Source organism: Prinia subflava, chromosome 6 (genome assembly GCF_021018805.1).
Source record: "Prinia subflava isolate CZ2003 ecotype Zambia chromosome 6, Cam_Psub_1.2, whole genome shotgun sequence".
NCBI classification, from domain to species: Eukaryota; Metazoa; Chordata; class Aves; order Passeriformes; family Cisticolidae; genus Prinia; species Prinia subflava.
Genome location: NC_086252.1, coordinates 31,171,308 through 31,185,630, shown reverse-complemented (window position 1 = coordinate 31,185,630; position 14,323 = coordinate 31,171,308). Strand labels below are relative to the sequence as shown.

General features: G+C 40.4%; 1 long non-coding RNA gene across 1 annotated transcript; it reads right to left on the bottom strand.

The window, feature by feature from the left end:
- Positions 1-943: 943 nt before the first annotated feature.
- LOC134552345 (uncharacterized) lies at positions 944-13,000 on the bottom strand. Its single transcript, XR_010080832.1, has 4 exons — positions 6,709-13,000; positions 5,579-5,670; positions 5,194-5,261; positions 944-1,312 (listed from the first exon to the last, which is right to left on the bottom strand). It is a non-coding gene; the product is annotated as an uncharacterized LOC134552345 (long non-coding RNA).
- Positions 13,001-14,323: the final 1,323 nt, after the last annotated feature.

Here is a 14,323-nt window from a genome sequence, read left to right as displayed (position 1 = left end):
CAGTTAGATTAATGTGTGAGCACAGCACAGGAGCTTATTTAGCTTCACAACCATTCTACTTGGTGGCAAATTATTAATATTTATAAAGAAACTCTGGTAGCAGAAGGCTCTGGGCTGGATTAACTATCTAGGAATACACTTATAATTTTGGGACTAGAGGAAACACCTCAATGAATACCCAGGTTCTCAGTGCTCCAGCAGCCAAGGCTAGAAACCAGCTGCAGCACTTTCACACTTTCTGTGTACAAAATAGAACAAAACCAGAACATCCTTTGAAAACTCCACCAGTTCTGGTATTTCTCATAAAATATGCTGAGGTTTAACTTGTTCCTCTTCCTTGAACAACTCCAGAGCATGACCTGGCAGCACCTTGAATCTCTCCCAGCCTCTCTGGCCACAGGGCATCACTGGCAGGGCATCACCCCCTGCATTTGCATTCCTGTTTTGTTCTGCAAAGCTGGCAGGACGTGTTCTTTGCAAAGCAGCTCTTTGCTCTTGGCTCCTGACTAGGTCCTCTGGGTCACACTGACCAATTTGCCATCAGAGAGGTGAAAGACAGGTCACAGCCCTGTGTTTTGCTCCTCTTGGCTTCAGTGGGGCTCAGTGGATGAATTGATCCTGGAGTATTCAAGGCAGATCCTTAACAGGGAACAGGAAACCTGTTACCAGCAAGGACCTAATTCTGCAGTCACTCAGTCTAACTAATTGCATGAAGGGTCATGGCCACATTAGTTTTCCAAGCTAAATTCTTCTATTGCTCGAAAGCAATAAATCTAAAGCAGAAACCAATGTCTATTCTCTAGAAATAGATTTATTTTCTGCTTTGCAATTCTCAAGAATCGCTGCTGAAATGGTGAACTTTTCTAAATGTCACTTAAAGGGTTCGCTGATTTCTTTCCTGGTTTCCTGAATCCAATTTGTGTGTGCCTGCTGCCACACCTAACCCTGCCTTGCCACTCCCAGGAACTCCTGTGCCCACACTTCTCTCCAGTACTGTCCCATCCTTTGTCACCTTTCCTTCCCCTGCTGCCTTCCAAAGATTAATCCATTTTTTCACCAGAACAAAACAACCAATAAATTTTACTGAGCAGTTTACTGTTGTTCTAAAATTAGCAAATTTGAAAAGAAAATGATATTTTTTTTCTCTTATGTTTACTGATTAGATATGGATTTGAAAATTCCTTACTTTTGAGATTTCTATTTCAGTCATTTTCTTGTTTTCATCTCCTTCTACTTGCTCTTAAAAACCTCCTGGCTGCCTTCAGTGCTTGTGTCTCCTGTTTTTTCAAGTGGTATTTGCATATAGCAGTACCTTCAAGGACAAATGCTTAAGATGTAACAGAACAAAGACTCCATAAGCAGGGACTCAACAATAAGAGAGACACTCTAAATAAATAAATAACATCTCTTTCTTGCTTTCTCTTTTCCCTTCATTGGTAAATTGGACATGTGAGAACAGAATTGATCTTTAAGGATATTAGGAATTTTCTTCCAGTGTTGAGGACGGAACATGGCCTAGAAATTCTTTCTTTGTAACAGACCTTGAAAAAAGAATAGAGACCTCTAAAGGAACTCTAATGTAAAAAATGAAAGGAAAAGTCAATTTTTTGTCCATTTTACACTTATACCTTAACAAGACCTCTTGCCCATTGAATTGAAGAAAATGTTCATGTACATTTCTTTGGCATTGTGAGTGAATTCCTGTTTATCTCTCTCTTGGACAGAAGGGGGAACACCAAAATGGAGAAATCAGGTCACAGATGAGTGTCTTAACACCCATTTCTTCCCTCAACTGGGACTTTTAAGAGAAAGCTGGAAAAATTACAGTTCAAAGCTAAGTTGTAAGGAATGAACTGCAGGATAGAGTTCAGACAAACTTGCAGGTGTTCCCCAGGTGCCACTGGGGGCACCAACAGACCTGACAAGTTCCATGTTTCTGTTTTGTGTAGGTTTAGTCATGTTTGCCCTGCTCCTTAGGGTGCTGCAGTCCCTTGGAGCTGCCATTCCCATCGGTGCTGCCGAGGAATCACCTGCAGGAATCGTCTTCCACGGGCTCTGCAAGAGCCAGGGGACAGCTCTGTGTGTGCTGCTGGCACCCACTGCACCATCCCTGCAGGACAAGGTCCTGCTGAACCAGCACACAGAGAGCTTTTATTTAATTAGTGTGTCTGTGGCTGAGCAATCCCTCAGAGGAGCTCACCCCGGGGTTGGTAGGATGGCATGAACAAAGCCATCATCATATTCTGGTCATCATATTCTGCAACCTGGCTCTGAGCTTCTGATTGGTTTGGGTTTGATATTTCAAAATTTAATTGCGGCCTTGTTGTTGACATCCTGAAATTTTAATCCTTTCCCATTTCCTCTCTGTGTTGCTGGACTCCAGCCAAGTTTCTCTCTGCTCATTTCACATTCCTTCAAAGCTGCCTCTCCCCAAGCCTGATCCATTGGCACTGCTGTGCTCTCTGCCAGCTTCCATCAGCATGTTAAACCCACGATGGAGGAGAAGCACAGAGAGTCAACGTGCTAAAACAAGGCTTTCGGTGATATATCCTCAAAAGGATCTCTGAAATCTCAGTTAGCTGAAATTGCATGTGTGAAACAGCCAGCCTTCCTGAGGTCATCAGCAAGGTGAACTGTTCTCATCACAACACAATAAAAATGCCATTGTTTTATGTATAGCAATTCTGGATACACTCTCCCCTGCAGTGAGCAATTTGTCCGAGAATAAAAGATAAGTGTTCACTCTATACTTTTTATATGATCATTCCTGTTTGAGGAAGCTTACCAGGCAAACTGTGTTAAAGTAGGTGAATGTGAAGAGGGAAAAAAAAAACATACAAAGAATAAAACCAGAACAATATGTAGGATTGGGGAGAAAATGAAAAGATAATAGAAAATACAGGACTGTGTTTTTCTTAACATAATTAAGGGGAACTAAAATAGTTAAACGCTTTTATTAGTGAATTCTGCATGGCATAAATAGGCTGGCAACGTGCTCTAAATAAGTAATGGCAACATCCTTTACCAGCAATGCTCAGCCTATGAGAAAGATGCTTGCAGCTCAGTCTCATGTCCCAAACAGCAGCCAGAGGTGGAGGCTCAGGGAAGAGGATTACAGCTCTGCCACCATGAAACTGTGTCTCCCTCAGACCCTTCTCAGCTCCAGAGGCTAGTTACTCAAGGTAATTTGTGTTTAACAGTCAGCCAAGAAATATTCCACCCCTTCCATGTCTTAACACTCTTTAAACCCCATCTCAACATTGTTTTAATATATATATAGACTTTCTTTTTGCACACACAACACTGTGTGGCAATGATTCCCCTGGCTTCCTACACTGTAAAACTGAGGCAGGACAGCTTCTAAAAGTGGCGTGTTTTTCCAATGTTCACAGGACATTTAAATGAACATGAGGAAGAATAAATCTAACTCCCTGTAACGCAGTATGAGTCTGTGCAAGCTTTGGGCTTCTGGAGTCGAATTACTGTAAATTCTGTCTTTTAATGGAACATGTTTCTTCTCTCATTTTTCAGAGCCAGAGGAGCACTGTCATTAGACAATTAGAGACACTCACACTGAGCAACTCAATTACTCTAGATGCAATTTTATGAGCAGATTAAAATCTTTGACCATTTAATGATGATTGAGTATTTCATGCCACTTCCTACTGGCAAAAAGGGGAGCAATGGGAGCTTCTGCCATCGGGCCCTTGCCTTCCCAGGGTGGCACTTTTCACACTGTTCCAGCACAGCCCTCACACCACTGCAGTGGCACTCAGCAGCCACTCTGAAGGTCCATGAATGACAAAAAGGCAACTTTAACACCTTATATAATGTGCTTTTTGAGGAAGTCCCTCTCTGTGCAAAAAAAGGTTACTCTTACTATAGTTTTTAAGTGAAGGAGTTGGCGCCTGACTGCAGCCTGAGAACTGCATTAAAATAAAATATAAAAGAAAAAATAGAGAATAAGGCCTGTTTACATTGCCTTCTGATTCAAATGTATTCATGTCTCTGCTGCAGGGTTTGGCCCTTTGGAGCCTTCCAAATTTGAGAAGGAAGATTTTTGTCTTACTCAGTATACAGCAGGGTCACCCAGAGAAACCAAAAATCTATTGCCACCTCTTAAGGGGCCATCTGTGAGTATCACTCAAAGCTTCAAACCATGGACTGTCTCTCACATGGAGCTATTTGCACAAGGAAAATCAGTTTTCAGGAACAGGCAGACAAAAGAAACATGGGGAACGATATCACAGGAACTCTTTGACACATTGCTTGATCTTCTTGTAGAAAAATATTTATAGTATACACTGTCTTTTTTGGATTTTTTGCTGTCACTTTAATTTAGACGTCACTTTTCCTTTTGCTGAATGAGGCTGTGATCCAGCTTTGCTCTCCAAGACCAGGGACTGCAGGACTAAGAAACATCTGGCCAAGGTTCTTGTGTCCCTGGTGGAAATTTGCAGATCAGCTCCTGCAGAGCAAATCCCTTTGGCAGATTGTGACTGGTGGCCAAGAGCACTTGGAGTACACCAAACGGTGTTTAAACCCGTGTTTAAAAAATTAATTAATCCTGAAGGATGTCATTTGCAACTCAGTTATGCATTTTATGAGCTTTAGCTTATGCACAGTGTGGGCAGAATATGGCAGAGTCAAATTTACAGGGAAGGAGCAGGCCTTTAGACAAATCCAACTCTAGGGCAAAACTAGTGAAATGAATTCCTTTCAGACAAAAAAGGAACTTTTCAGTGTTCCCTCTGAGCTGCCTCAAAGCAGCTGCTTGCCCTGATGCATCCTTTTTTGCTCAAGGCTGGCATATAAGAAAGCAAGAACAGGCATTTCTCCTTGTTCAGGGCACATTTCTTTCTCTTTGCAACCAAACAACTTTTCTCCTCACAGCTGAATAATTTCCCTCACAATTTCCACGGTGTTCTGTGCTCTAAGATATAAATTATTTATATTTTGGGTGCATGAAGAGGCAGAACTCACTGCTGGATCACTGACAGACCAAAAGCCAACAAGGAAGGGGCAACACAAGTTCAACTGAAGGCGCTGCTACCAATTGTCTGGGAAGAGGGTGAGTACAACAGGCTTTAACTGGAAAATTACCAATGAACATATAAATTCCAGAAAAATAAAATATATTACTGATAAAGAAGAGCAAATATTTAGCAAATAATGATCTGTTTAACTACTGACCTTGTCATCTTCTCCAAGCTACAGGTTATGAAAAACCAAGCTTTTCATACAGGTCATATTTTCCAGTTCTGCAGTTCAACAGTGATGAAGAAAAGGATTAATGGATGGGGAGTGGGTGTTTATTTTTTATTATTTTAGGGGTGAGTAGGGGTGTTTATTTTTTTTTATTTAAATTCTCACACAAAAGTAATTTAAGAGTGAGATATGCAGCTGTATGTGTGGTATCACCCACACAAACTATTTCATGCCATTAACACCTGAGGCCAATCCCAACATCAGGGCACACAGTCTGTTCCACACCAGTGACACACAGAAATAAAACCCAGTCATTAGCCTCCCCACACAGATTTTCTTTTGGGAAGAGAAAAAAACCCCTTTTTATTACCTGATAATCAATTCTATCTGCTAGCTCCTTGTGAACATCCAGATGCAATAAACACCCATGTGCACACACAGTGCCACCAGGCTGGAGTGGCTCTGTTAAAATAAAAGATAAGCTGTGATTTAAACCATTACAGGGAATTTTGTCTCCCTTTACAGAACAGCTGCTACATACATATATCACAAAAAAATTCAGTGCTATCCAGGTTAAGGTCATAGAAACTTTAACCTTTTTTATTTCCAGCTTGGAAAGATGATGAATGGACAGGTTTTTGTGGTTTTTAACTATTTAATATTTCTCTTGGCCTGTCATACACATTAAAAAAGCAAGCTATAAGTCGTAATATATATATTTTATATATATGAAAGGTCTTAATTTATAGGTCCTTTTATATGTGTGTGTATATATATTTTTATATATATAAGGTCCTAATATTCAATGGAGGTTGATGATATTTCCTCAGTGACTTTCAGTAATTCATTATCCTGGTTTATACCATTAAATAGTCCACTAGAGCTAACCTGCATTATCTAGGTACTTCAAAACTCAGCAGAGCTTAGAGATGAATCAGATCTTTTGCCTTTTTTACCTTCTATCCATCTTTATTAGAAAAAAAAAAAAAAAAAGCCTTCAATTTTAGCCAATTTTACTAAGGAAGGCAAACCCATTGTCAAGCTTTGCTAAAACATGACAGAAAGAGAAAAGGTCTCCAATAGGTTCCTACAAGCCTTGCAAAGGGAGGTGAACAGCTTGAGGAAAAAGATCCTACAAGTGCCCTGGCAGAGGAAAGCACACAGTGTAAGATGACAAAATCTGATGCTGGAGAATCAACACAGCAGGAAAAAAGCCAGAATGCCATGCCTGGACAGCATGGAAAACTAAAGACTGCAATCAGCAAGGAAAATGATAAACTCTCATGAGCACCTAAGGAAAAACTACCTTTGTTTTGTCTTCTGTTTCCAGGACAGTTTTATATTTAACACCTAAAGACTTTTTGCCAATAGAGTTCATGTTGAGACAATACAGCAGGACTGCTAAGAAAATCCATCCATTCTATTTTTTGTTTGACTCTATCTAGTTGCCAGGTATTTGGTGTTTTCCAAAAACCTCCAGGAATATTCAATATTTCTTACCTTTCTTTGGTTTCACTGCAAATCACTGCAGGTGAACCACAGCACTGGCTGGAAGCCCTGAAATACAGAACTCCCAAAATTAATTCAGCAGACCTAAAATTATATATCAATGTAAACAAATAGAAGCTCTATCAGAAAGTATTACCTTTCACTGTTACCTTTCACCTTGACATCTATTAACTCAATCAAAGCTCCATTAAAAACAGAACACCATTTCTGGATTCCTTCACAGCTGGCTTTCATGCTATAATAACCATCAGTGTCTCACTTTCCCTTCCTTTTATCCCACAGGTTATAAACACAGAGATGAGGAAATTGCAGTGTGTGCCAAAATGGTGATTCTTTAACTGCATATTTTTGCAGTATAAAATATTACGCTCTTCTTTCTCTGCCTGTTTTTTCTCTGCTTTTTCCCCCATGAAGTCAATTCCCAGAGTACTGCTCAGGGCAGAGTGTATCACTGCAGGGCCCAGATGGTTAACTGTGGAAAACTGCTCTCCATCTGGTTCCTTAGCAATATCCTCAAGCAGATAAGCTTGCAGCTCTGAAACTGTGCGAAGTTTTCCATGCAGCTGCTGTCTTTAGAGATACTTGCCCTGTGTCAGGCTTCAGCTTTAATTTAGGAGGAGGAGCAAGGTTATGATAAAGTCCCACAGTATTTTCAAAATCACTTGGGAACAGGAAAAAAAGCAATCCTAAAAGATTTCTCCATAACAAGTGTCTTGGGTTTTATAATAAACTTCAGTCCTTTGAATTTTTACGCCATTCAGTATTTCTTATTTTCCAAACCAAAGCAGGTACTAGTTTCCCTTAGCTCCATGCCCCTTTAGTGAGAATATGGACTGTTTAAAACATCAAGATGCTACTGCCTTGTGAAAAAGGTGATGCAAAAAATCTGTGGTGATGTCAAGAATAAAGTAAAATTAGGGGCAAAACATGCTTCCAGCTAGCAGCTAGAAAATCTCTCAGTGCAGCTGGAGGGGAAAAAGAGATGATCTGGATGCTACTACATGTACAGATGGGATGCTTGGACTGCAAAGCAGGGAAAGTCCAATAGAAAATAGAAGAATATTTTTAAGAAGTCCTAAATAAAACCAGGAAGAGCTTTTCTGCACTCAAGCTGCCAAAGTTTTCAAGAAGATCCAGCGAGACTGGCTCTTTCCTCAGGCTGCAATGAGATTTGGATCAGGCCACCATCTGTAGTAAGAGAAAACAAATAAATTTGCTGGAAAATATTTTAGGATGATGCTGGATGGTTTGATTCTGTGAGGAAGGCACCTCCCTTTATCTACAAGAGTTATTAATGATAATAATCAGGAATTAGAACAGCTTTGTGCTGCTACCAGAGATGCTCCTTCATCCCACCGGGGTGACCACGAGCAGGCTGAGTGCAGTGCCAAGATCAGCTGGGTGATATTATTATCCTGGGTGTTATTATTATTATTATCATTATTATTATCTGCAAACCATTTAGCCCTCATCACTTCTGGAACAGAGCAGGAGGCTTTGGGATCCAGAGCTGGTTTTGGCTGGAGCAGGGTAACTGTGGAGAGGGGATGCTTCCCAGCCAGCCTGCTGCCTGCTGCTCCCAGCTGCCTCTGGACACAATAGTGCTGAGCTGCCTGGAATTTCCAGCCTGGAACCTGAGCCTCGAGCCAGAGGCAAATACTGAGTAGGCAAAACCACGAGCAGCCCACAGCTGCTCTCCGGTCCCAGCCCTGGCCCAACACTTTGAGGATGGCATGGAGAATTCACAATTAACCAGAATTTCTGTGGGTTTCTGAGAAAGTCAGCAAAGAGATAATAAAGGAAAATCGCATTTTAAACTGGCTTATGACTCAAACTAAGCAGAATTTTACTGAGTTAAAAAAAAAAAACCCGACCTTTTGAGTAGGGTCCTTCTCGCAGCCAAATAGCAGAGGGACAATACACAAGAAAGAGCTACTACAGCTCAAAGGAGGAAAAAGACATGCTAAACATAATTGAGGGGTTAAGAGAATTATTGTATAATAACTGTCAGGATTAAAAAAATCTAGCCACATCAAATTAGTGTCAGAATGCAAATATATCTGTAATGGTTTCATGGGAGACTTCAGTGAAGGTAAGCGACCAGCATTCTGAGGATGTAGTTTGAACAGACAGCTCAAGGCTGAAATACTGAGCATAACAAAGGAACTAGAAATTAAATGGAATTAAGGAGGTAACAGAATAGAAAAAGCTCTGTGCTCCTGTTTCACATTGTCCTGGTTTCAGTCTTCCTACTAACTGATACAATGCTGTGTTTTTGATTTAGTATGAGAATAATGTTGATAACACACTGATATTTTAGTTGTTTCTAAGAAGTTTTTTTTCCCAAAGTTAAATACTTTTAAGTTTCCCATGCTCTGTCAGTGAGAAGTTTCACAGGAAGCTGAAATGGAGCATGGCCAGGACAAGAGATCCAAAGTGGCCAAAAAAATAGTCCATATAATTGTCATTATTATTAGTAATAGTAGTTGTTGGAGTATATTTTACTTTAATTATTATTCTGTTGTTATCTCAGCGCATGAGTTTTACATTTTTCCACTTCTCCTCTCATCCCACCAGGCTGTAAGCTGTTTCCAGCTGGGGTTAAACCACAAACTCAGCCTTGGCCAAAGATGAGAGAAGGATTCACACTGAATTAACAAATTCTTCCAAGTTCTTCACAAGAAGCAACGTAAGAACCAGTGAAATAACAAGGAAATATTTATGAAGTTTCCTCAAGGGAAAAGGGCATGGTGGACAGAGAATTAAAGTCTTAATGAAATAAATTTAAATATTGCATTGTACAGAAAAATGAAGTGAAAAACATCATTCTTAGAGCTAAAGATTTATTATTTATACCTACTTTCCCCAGTGGACATTTTCTACCAGGAGGGAACTATTCAGAGGCTGATTTTTGATTTTTGTTTCCTTTTTTTTTGTTTTTGTTTTTGTTTTTGTTTTTGTTTTTGTTTTAGGATATATTTACTATACATCCCCATGTCCTTCCCACTTGTGGTGATGTCAATCAGCCCAATTCCTTTGACACGAATGGAGACAGGCTCTTTATCTCAGGAGTCTTCCCTCATTACCTTGTCATGAGACAGATTTATTATTGTATTATTACTTCTTTCTCCAAGCATCCTTTTATCAAGGCCACAAAGAATACATCTCTCCAGTTTTTGTATCTTCCTTGAACATTAATTTGCATAGCACAAGTAAAGAGTCTTTTGCCACATTTCCGTTTTAGTGGAGGTGTCTTCTCAAAGAAAACTAGGAAATATCAAGATTTGAAAATATTTCTTAGAGTTGCTAAGGGAATCTGAGTAATAACAGATGTGCAGGGTGATACTGCTAAGGAGAACTTCTAAACTGACTCACATATGAGTATTTTAATGAATGTAAAATGTCCCTACTGCCTCAAGAAGAAAATTTCCACTAGAGAGCAAATTCTTCCCTTACCTTATTCTCTCTGACAGCCATGAGGACAGACCTGTGAGCTCTGGAGCCTACAAGGAGATTTACAAGTTCAGAAAATACATTAAAGTCTTGCAGTTGTGCTGTTCTCTCTCCTTCTCTTTAAATTCCAACTCTGGACAGAAGTGGATGCTGTGGGATGTCTGGCTATCCAACTGACCTGTTCCATTAGAAGAAATTCACCCACAAAATATTACCTGGGACATTCAACTAGACAAACATTTCGCTTCAATGTGGGCAGCCACTGGAAAGACTGTAAAAGGGTATGAAAATATACCAAAAAAGGAAAGTCCTTAAGAGCCTTTTGTCCCCTGCTCTGGGTGTTACATCAACACCAGTCACTTGTATTCTGAATTTTATCCTTTTGCAATTTGTCCCACTCACCTCAAATTAAATAAAACAGATTTTTTTTAAAGAGCAATACACCACCAGTAGCATTTTGTAATTTTTTTCTGCCTTATTTTTTTTTACATAGCTGACAAGCTGTATCTGTTCATGGTTGATCTTTTCAAGGCCTCTAATTTGTTTGAATTTCAAGGAAACTGAAAAGATAATGTGAAAGCCTGAAGGACAGTAGCTTCTAGCACAGGCTTCTCTTCCCATTCTGTAAATCTAATGATGCATGCCATCCTGAGCTATGAGAGACGTGCTGGACTGTCATCTCAGCTGTCACAAACATGTGGCAGTTCCATTTACTCTGGAGCAACTCTGACCACTTTAGCCAAATTTCATTAGGACGGATTTGCAGATGATGCAGCTGACACAATTGAGTTTCAGCTCCCAGCAGTTCGTGTTGGGGGACAGATGCCTGTGAAACCCTACAAGCAGAGCAAAGAGCAGGGTGACCACACAGTGTGAAAACTACTCAATCCCATTAGCAATGCACCATGAGCAAGCCTTGGGGAGCACAGATATCAAATATGCATCAAAAAATGAATAAAAATATTTCTTCAAGTATGTGAAAATAGTAAACTCACTTAGCAAAGGGTGGAAGCAAAACTTTAGGCATGAATTTGTCATCTTCCCTGTATCTTACTGATGGCACTGAACAAAGTGCCCTACCTGCCTCTACCTCCTGAGAGATCAAAGCCATTTCAGATGTAAGAGAAATGAGGCTCTTAAATGATACAGGGAATTTCAGTAGCACCCCAAGGGGTGCTGCCCGTGCTCAGAGACTCCCAGTGACATTTGTTTGTTCCCAAGAGCTCTAAACCAAGACTGCTTCCAGACATTTTCTACGTGTGCTTTGACATATTCATAAAACTTAGGACTTGTCTAGGGTTCCCTGTCATGCTTCAAAATAAGACATATACAGAACCTTCAGGCTGAAAATACTACAGATTTCAAAATACGTATTTTTTAAAATATTTTCTTAGACACACCACACACTACAAAGACACAGCCAGACAGGAGTCTGCTTGGAGGTTATTTTGTGCAACACACTTAGTCTCCTTCTATTTTTAAGCCCACACTTCAGCTCCTTGCAGCTGCAAGTTGTGTTGTAAAAAGGAGAATAAATAAATAAATCCCAAAGAACAGAGCTCATAACAGTACATTAGCATAGATTCCTTTGTGCTCCTTGCTCCAGGAACAGCAAATCCTTTCAAGTTTCTCAGTGGCTCCATCAGTGAATTTTTTTATTCTCATCACAGCAGTTAAGGCTGCATCCACATTGAGAGGGGACTGCATGCCAAGCTGGGATGTGAATTTGTGTCATGTCAGCTCTTCACTGCCCTGTGTGGGTATTCAAGACCGTGCTAAGGGCAGATTTGACATCCATTTGTTTTGGCAGCCTGTGCCCTTCTCCTCTGCCTCTCCTGACCACCCAGCTCCTTCCAACATCTCCCTTTAGGCATCTTGGTACAATTGTTTGTGACACCGTGGGAAGAACTGGTCCAGAATAATAAAAGCCATTTTTACTAGGTTATTTTAAACCTGTTCCTATCCCTTGAGGTAGTTGAAGGCATGGATGCAAAAATACCTGTGCTAGCACAGCTGAGGAGGAGGTGAAGGAACAGAGACTGGCAGGCAGCATCAGCAATCAACCTCTCACCCTGCTAAATAATAATAGAAATTTACACCCAGCTTCCAAAACACCCTTAAATCCTACATCCCCAAAAACAAAAACAAAAAACCCCACAAAAACCAACAAACAAAAACCAACAAACAAAACAAAGAAAAATAAAAAGAAAAACATTTTAAAAATCACAATTTTATTTCTGTGTTCTTTTAGAGATTGAAATTGGCTCACCAGCAGAAGCAAGTCCCAGTCCCAGTGCAAGGGAAAAAGGTGGGAGTATTCAAACATGTATGGAGAGCAGGAGGGACATGGAGGGAGTGACACCATCCCTTTGGCACCTGACTGCAATTTGATTTTCTTCAGCTATGGCTGAAAAATGCCCCATTTGGTATTCATGTCATAAATTTATTAAACAAGCATTGGCTCAGGAAACAAGGTGTTTCTGTGATTTTGCTCTTAAGCTCCCAGTTTAGGAGTGCTGACATATTCTGGTTTTCAGAAATCTGGTAAGAACTGAGTTCCAGCTGGGCAGTCCATCCCTCTCCTGGGGTGCTGGAGACTGACAGAAGCTAAGTGATCTCTGCAAGCAGAAGGCTATTCTATGCTATATATTTTCTGTTAAAAATCCATAGAAACTAGTTCAATATTACTTACTATTTTTGACCAAATGACATTCACTATGGGAACAATTCACACAGCGTGTGCCACCATCGAAATAGAAAAGTACAAACCAACACCAGTCAGAACTGAGCAAATATTTGCTTTTCAATATTTTGCATAAGAAGACATGAAAGAAAAACCTTTTCCTACATCATTAAGAAGAAAGAATAAGCATTGTGCTGCCATCAGCATGAAAATTTTGTTTCTAATTAAAAGTGTTTTTCAAACTCACATTGTTTCCTTGAACAATAACAAAAATTTTGCAAAAACCTATATATATATAAAATGAGAAAGAGGCACTTGGAAAGAGGCTCAAATTTTTCTGGACCAAAAGAACAAGATTTGAATTTGTGAAATTGCTAGAGAAACAGAGAGTCTGAGTCCTTCCCAGCTTTAGTGACATGGCAGGGAATGATTCTGGCACTGCAGAATGTGATTTGAAAGGGAAAATTCCTCTGGCAGGAGCACAGGAGATTTCACTGGTGTCAGTCACCAGGAAGCAGATGGCAGGTCTTGGCTGAGTGGGTTCTCAGGCATCTTCTGCAGCAACCACTTCAGGGTAGCTGACAGCGTGGTCAGATGTGGAACACGCTACTAAACACGGGCTCTGACAATCCCAGGGAGATGAATCCCCAGTCCCTGCAAGATTAGCAAGAAATGGGAGCACAGGAGTTCTGCCTGCCCTGTGCAGGGAGTAACTCTCCCCTTGTCTCCAGGTAGTTACTTGCAAACTCTTTAGGGTAATAGGTAAATTGTTTCTACTGTGATCATTAAGCATAAAAATGAAGGACATTATTTCTGTTATTGCTGTTGTTAGCAATCTGAGAGTGTCAAAAGCAGGAAAATAATGAAAATAATCTTCACCTGTCATATCAGCTTAAAGCTACAAAAATATTTTTAATAACTCCTGCCTCATGTGGGAAACTCAGAGACTGGACAGGAAAACTGTGTTGGCTGCCTTCTGTTATGAACATTGTGACCCCAATACTTGGGTGAATTTAGGAATTAAGTCCTCCAAGGGGGAGGACTATTGTGCAAGTCAGCTCCATGGGAATGCTGAAAAGCCTCATGGAAGCCAATTCCCAGCTGCTTTTGAGAATGCCAGTGGATATTCACTTGGCACTTTAGGCACTGAGAAGAGAAGGTAGCCCTAGAATTCTCACCTACCCTCACACACTGTGTGACAATGCCAGGAACTGAGCTCCAAAATTTTGAACACCAGGCCAGTGCCCGAAGCACAAAGCATCCATCTCCTCTCCATTAGTCTGACACAAAAAGGTATTCTGGATGTCCTCTTATACTCTGGATGTCCTCTTACTCAATAGAGGTCTGGTTAATACAGGTGTAATACTGGTTAATACCAAGGGATGCAAACTTTCTCTGATGACTTTTCTCTGCAAAAGTCAGCAGAGAATCAAGTTCCCCAGACGGGCATCATATACCACATTAAAACCT